The 6,063-nt window shown below is 46.0% G+C and overlaps 1 long non-coding RNA gene across 1 annotated transcript; it reads left to right on the top strand.

Annotated features, from left to right (window-relative positions):
* Positions 1–3,786: 3,786 nt before the first annotated feature.
* Positions 3,787–5,507, top strand: LOC129826027 (uncharacterized). Its single transcript, XR_008754982.1, has 2 exons — positions 3,787–4,047; positions 5,178–5,507. It is a non-coding gene; the product is annotated as an uncharacterized LOC129826027 (long non-coding RNA).
* The last annotated feature ends 556 nt before the right edge of the window (positions 5,508–6,063 follow it).

The following is a 6,063-nucleotide window of genomic DNA, read 5'->3' as shown; positions in this document are numbered from 1 at the left end:
CTGGAGAGAGAGCTCGGATCGCTTACGTCATATCACTCCTTACTGGGCGGGCTCGGGAGTGGGGCACAGCTATCTGGGAGGCAAGGGCTGAGTGTTCTGACGTTTATCAGAACTTTAAGGAGGAGATGATACGGGTCTTTGATCGTTCAGTTTTTGGGAAGGAGGCTTCCAGGGGTCTGGCTTCCCTATGTCAAGGTGATCGATCCATAACGGATTACTCTATAGAGTTTCGTACTCTTGCTGCATCCAGTGACTGGAACGAGCCGGCGTTGCTCGCTCGTTTTCTGGAGGGACTCCACGCTGAGGTTAAGGATGAGATTCTCTCCCGGGAGGTTCCTTCCAGCGTGGACTCGTTGATTGCACTCGCCATCCGCATAGAACGACGGGTAGATCTTCGTCACCGAGCTCGGGGAAGAGAGCTCGCGTCAGCGGGGCTTCCCTTCTCCGCATCTCGACCATCTCCTTCCATCGGCTCAGAGACTGAGCCCATGCAGCTGGGAGGTGTTCACATCTCGACTAAGGAGAGGGAACGGAGAATCACCAACCGCCTTTGCTTCTATTGCGGTTCTGCTGGACATTTTGTCATGTCATGTCCAGTTAAAGGTCAGAGATCATCAGTAAGCGGAGGGCTACTGGTGAGCGCTACTACTCAGGTCTCTCCATCAAGTTCCTGTACTACCTTGTCGGTCCATCTACGCTGGACCGGGTCGGCTGCTTCCTGCAGTGCCTTGATAGACTCTGGGGCTGAGGGTTGTTTTATGGACGAAGCATGGGCTCGGAAACATGACATTCCTCTCAGAGAGTTAGGGAGGATCACACCCATGTTCGCCTTAGATGGTAGTTCTCTCCCCAGTATCAGATATGAGACACTACCTTTAACCCTCACAGTATCTGGTAACCACAGTGAGACCATTTCTTTTTTGATTTTTTGTTCACCTGTTACACCTGTTGTTTTGGGTCATCCCTGGCTAGTATGTCATAATCCTTCTATTAATTGGTCTAGTAATTCTATCCTATCCTGGAACGTTTCTTGTCATGTGAAGTGTTTAATGTCTGCTATTCCTCCTGTTTCTTCTGTCCCCTCTACTCAGGAGGAGCCTGGTGATGTGACAGGAGTGCCGGAGGAACATCATGATCTGCGCACGGTCTTCAGTCGGTCCAGAGCCAACTCTCTTCCTCCTCACCGGTCGTATGATTGTTGTATTGATCTCCATCCGGGGACCACTTCTCCTCGGGGTAGATTATTCTCTCTGTCGGCTTCCGAACGTAAGGCTCTCGATGATTATCTGTCTGCTGAAGGCATTCAGATGGATCCCGCTAAGGTCCAGGATGTCAGCGATTGGCCTGTTCCTAAGTCACGTGTCGAGTTACAGCGCTTTCTCGGTTTCGCTAATTTCTATCGGCGTTTCATTCGTAATTTCGGTCAAGTGGCTGCTCCTCTCACAGCTCTGACTTCTGTCAAGTCTTGCTTTAAGTGGTCTGGTTCCGCCCAGGGAGCTTTTGATCTCCTCAAGAAGCGCGTTACATCCGCCCCTATCCTTGTTACTCCTGACGTCACTAAACAATTCATTGTCGAGGTTGACGCTTCAGAGGGGGGCGTGGGAGCCATTCTGTCCCAGCGCTTCCAGTCTGACAATAAGGTCCATCCCTGCGCTTACTTTTCTCATCGATTGTCGCCATCGGAACCCGAGGGGATTCTCCCTGAAGGGCGTGTTGTCGGGTTGACTGTCTGGGGAATTGAGAGACAGGTAAAGCAAGCACTCACTCACACTGCTTCGCCGCGCGCTTGTCCTAGTAACCTTCTGTTCGTTCCTGTCTCTATTCGTCTGGCTGTTCTTCAGTGGGCTCATTCTGCCAAGTTAGCTGGTCACCCCGGCGTTCGGGGTACGCTTGCTTCTATTCGCCAGCGGTTTTGGTGGCCTACTCAGGAGCGGGACACGCGCCGTTTCGTGGCTGCTTGTCCGGACTGCGCGCAGACTAAGTCATGTAACTCTCCTCATGCCGGTCGTCTTAGACCGCTTCCCATTCCTTCTCGACCATGGTCTCAGATCGCCTTAGACTTTAGTACCGGTCTGCCTTCGTCTGCGGGGAGGACTGTGAGAGCCGCCAATAAACGTAGGATTAAGAGTCCTAGGTATTGTCGCGGTCAGAGAGTGTGGCTTTCCTCTCGTAACCTTTCCCTTACGACAGCTTCTCGCAAGTTGACTCCGCGGTTCATTGGTCCGTTTCGTGTCTCTCAGGTCGTTAATCCTGTCGCTGTGCGACTGCTTCTTCCGCGACATCTTCGTCGCGTCCACCCTGTCTTCCATGTCTCTTGTGTCAAGCCTTTTCTTCGCGCCCCCGTTCGTCTTCCCTCCCCCCCTCCCGTCCTTGTCGAGGGCGCACCTATTTACAAGGAACGGAGGATCATGGACATGCGTTCTCAGGGACGTGGTCAACAGTACTTAGTGGATGGGGAGGGTTTTCGGTCCTGAGGAGAGGAGTTGGGTTCCATTTCGGGACGTGCTGGACCGTTCGTTGATTGATTTCCTTCGTCGCCGCCAGGGTTCCTCCTCGAGTGCGCCAGGAGGCGCTTGGTGAGTGGGGGGGTACTGTCATGTTTTGTCTTTGATCTTCATGTCTTGTCCCTGTGCTTCCCTCTGCTGGTCTTATTAGGTTCTTTCCCTCTTTCTTTTCCTCTCTCTCCTCCTCCCTCTCTCCCTCCCCCGCTCTCTCTCTCTATCGTTCCGTTCCTGCTCCCAGCTGTTTCTCTTTCTCCTAACGACCTCATTTACTCTGTCACACCTGTCCCCTATTTTGCCCTCTGATTTGAGTCCCTATTTCTCCCTCTGTTTTCTGCTTCTGTCTTTGTCGGATTCTTGTTTGATGTTTGCTGTTCTGTGTCCTTGTTCCGCCCTATCGTGTTTTTGCCTTCATCAGATGCTGCGTGTGAGCAGGTGTCGAGTGGTCGCGTCTCCAGTCGTTCATCTCTACTGACGAGAGGATTTCAGTTTTCCTGTTTTGTTTTCACCTTAGATATATCAGGAGTATCGTTTTTGTCTAAGACTGGAATAAAGACTCTGTTTCTATTTCGTCGCTTTTGGGTCCTCCTTCATCAGCATAACAACTGCCTCATGTCCACCGCGGCTGGGACTTTCGTCCCTCTTACGGATCTCGCAGGGGAACACCACATGCCCTAATCACAGTCAACACAAATCTATTTTTTAACAACAAAATATAAGGAATAAAATAGAATAAAATCATACTTTGCCATGCTCTATTGTGGTATTTAAAAAAGAATCTACTTGTCTTCAGTCATGTAAAATGACGTAGAATTGCACGAAATGCATTTATAAAAGGCTACAGTATTTTTTCTCAGACAGCAAATAAGATGCTAGATTCATGCAGTGTTTTTACTATAATGGATGTCTTTTCATTGCTACCTTTGTCCGCGGTGGTCTGCGAATCCACAACCTTCTGGCTACTTTGCCATGTAATGCTTACAAAACAAACATTTTCTAAAACTGCATCTAAGGCGCGTCTCTGTCCTAGGAGTAAGGTTAAACGGTAGGCATGTTCTATGCTATCCACTTTAATTATTATTTTGGGTTTAGGGGAGGGTCACTTGTTTTGTCTTTAAGCGTTCAGGGACAGTCCGGTAAAAATATATTTGACTGAAGGGAGAGCCTCCATTTTCATTTTAGAGAGGTCCAATTTTCTCCAGGTGTCACTCATTATAAATAGCGAACTATCCTTGACCACGCCCACAAATTGGGGGAAACAAACATTGACCCCAATTGACCCCAATTGTAAAAAAGCCAACTTCAATGTCTATCTTTTGTTATACCGAAATAACAGCAAAATGACGAAAAGCTACTGTGTTGTTCAATGTACATGTAAACAGGTACAAAATCCAGACCTACGGTTCGCAATGCTCCCACGTAGGGAAATAGAGCCTGCGAAAAGAGCCCTGAGGCTACAAGCTATTCAGTGTGGGGGAGCGGGAAAATGTTGGGAGCCGGGGTCCAAGTAGGCTACACATAGCTACAGTGTGTATGTGAATCACAGGTAAGACATTTACCTTGTTTAGTATAGTCCATTTTTAACTCCACTCATTACTTGTAGTTTTTAGTCCGTTTGTTTGAGCTGTTGATCTCGGCTAGCATAGTGTTCTGGTTGGTAGCTAGCGTGCACTCACTCACGTTGCTAACGTTAGTGCCATTATGAAAAGGGGCATGAGGGAAGCCATACAACATTATGTTTTTCTATGTAGTGAGAACGCTTGGGAGCAGGAATTGTGAAAAAGTCATCTTTACAAGAAAATTGCATTTGAAAAAGCTAAAAAAAAAAATCTTCCCACAGAAACCTGGATGGCAAGACAAATCAACGTTATGTGTTCGTAAAAGAAAGGGTCTGAAATCAAACTCTTGGTTCAGACCATTAGGAGACATGGTGGATAAATGGTGAATCCAATAAATAGATTATCAGTATAACTCCCCTCCTAGGAGCCTTAACATGTTTGATACCAGTTTTTTCAGAGAGCTGATGTTGTGACGAGCCTCCATGAAATGCACAGCCACAGGGTTTCTCTGATCGAGAGTCCTGATATAGTAATTATTATTAAAGAGTCCTGTCTAGGGACCTGGGGATGGTATTTGTCTCATTTTAAAGCCACATTCTGTAAGATTTGTAGTTTTTTCAAGTAATGGAATATGACGTGTTGACAACTAAATTAAATATCAATCAAATAATTGGATGTTGATTTGATGTTGATGTCAGGTTTTTGCTCGGTGGGAGAGTAATGCGGCGTGGACCTTGATTTGATCTCTTCTCTTAAACTGCACTGACCAACACCACTTAAACCAGGTGTCTGCGTTTACAGTTATGATTAAGAATTGCATTCTAGTTTTTGTGAGTGTGTGTACGTGTGTGCATGACCATGTGATAGCCTACACAATGTGTATTTGTATTGAAATCAGTAGTAACAGTAGATATATTTCCTTTTTGATATCAATTGTACATACTTGATTTTTCCAGAACAATGAAGCCTTACTACAATATAATTAAAGATCACCATGGCAACTAGTCTATATCTGTATGATAAAATGAGAGGGTACATGTGGAGGTGTCACAGGATAATTGATGAGTCATGTGATTTGGATTCAGTGGATTTAATCCTCCCTGTTTTTGTGTTCTAGGCGGCTGCCCACAGGAAGTGAATGGAGTGCGGCGGCATGGTGGATTCCAGGTTTTGCTAGTGCATGTAGGGCTTCGTTTGGTGAGCACATGGCCAATGGAGGTTGTTAAAGAGGAAATGGAAGTCTTGAGAAGATGGACACTGCCTCTTGGGCTGCACCACTTCCTGTGCCCCTTTGTTTTCTCTTGATTTATTTGTTTTGGTTTGTATGATCATTTTAACTTGCATGGTTTTAGAGTAAAAAGTTAAGTAAATTATTTTTCTGAAAACAAAGCAATTGAATGGAAATGAGAACCTGGAATGTGTTTGAAATAGAAATATGGGAACCATGTCTTCATCTTTTTTTTTTTTTTTATCCCTGGGTGCCTCTGCTTCACTTCTTGCTCAACCTAGACCTAGAACCTGTCACCTTCCATCTTTTGACAGAGGCAGTGTTGACATCTGTCCATATCAATGCTGATTACCAAAGGTTCAGACTTCGCAACAGGCTGTCTGGCAAGAACAGTACATGCTTCTCAGTCCAGGACTTTTATTTTTCTACATCACCACCACACATAGTATTAACACACACACGCTTGAGTTACTCAGGAATCAACTTGTGTTTTTTATTGGATCCATGCACAATGTTCCTAGAGGAAACGGTAAACTTGGTCGTCAGCCAAAACTTGCGTCTTCATCTTGGAACGACATAAACATTCTGAGCTAGAGTGGATGGGTACAATGTCCACGTGTGCATCCAAGCATGCATATTGGCTGGAAGGAATAGCCATTTTTTAAACCCGCCCCTGGATCTCTTGTGGAAATCCACACCTGAAAACTGTGTTGTGAAATCTGTTATGAATGTATTGTAATGTTTTTAAAATTGTATAACTGCCTTAATTTTCCTG

The sequence above is a fragment of the Salvelinus fontinalis genome, chromosome 28 (assembly GCF_029448725.1).
Source record: "Salvelinus fontinalis isolate EN_2023a chromosome 28, ASM2944872v1, whole genome shotgun sequence".
Taxonomy (NCBI): domain Eukaryota; kingdom Metazoa; phylum Chordata; class Actinopteri; order Salmoniformes; family Salmonidae; genus Salvelinus; species Salvelinus fontinalis.
Note: the sequence above shows the minus strand (reverse complement) of the source record. Positions and strands in the feature narration are given on the sequence as shown.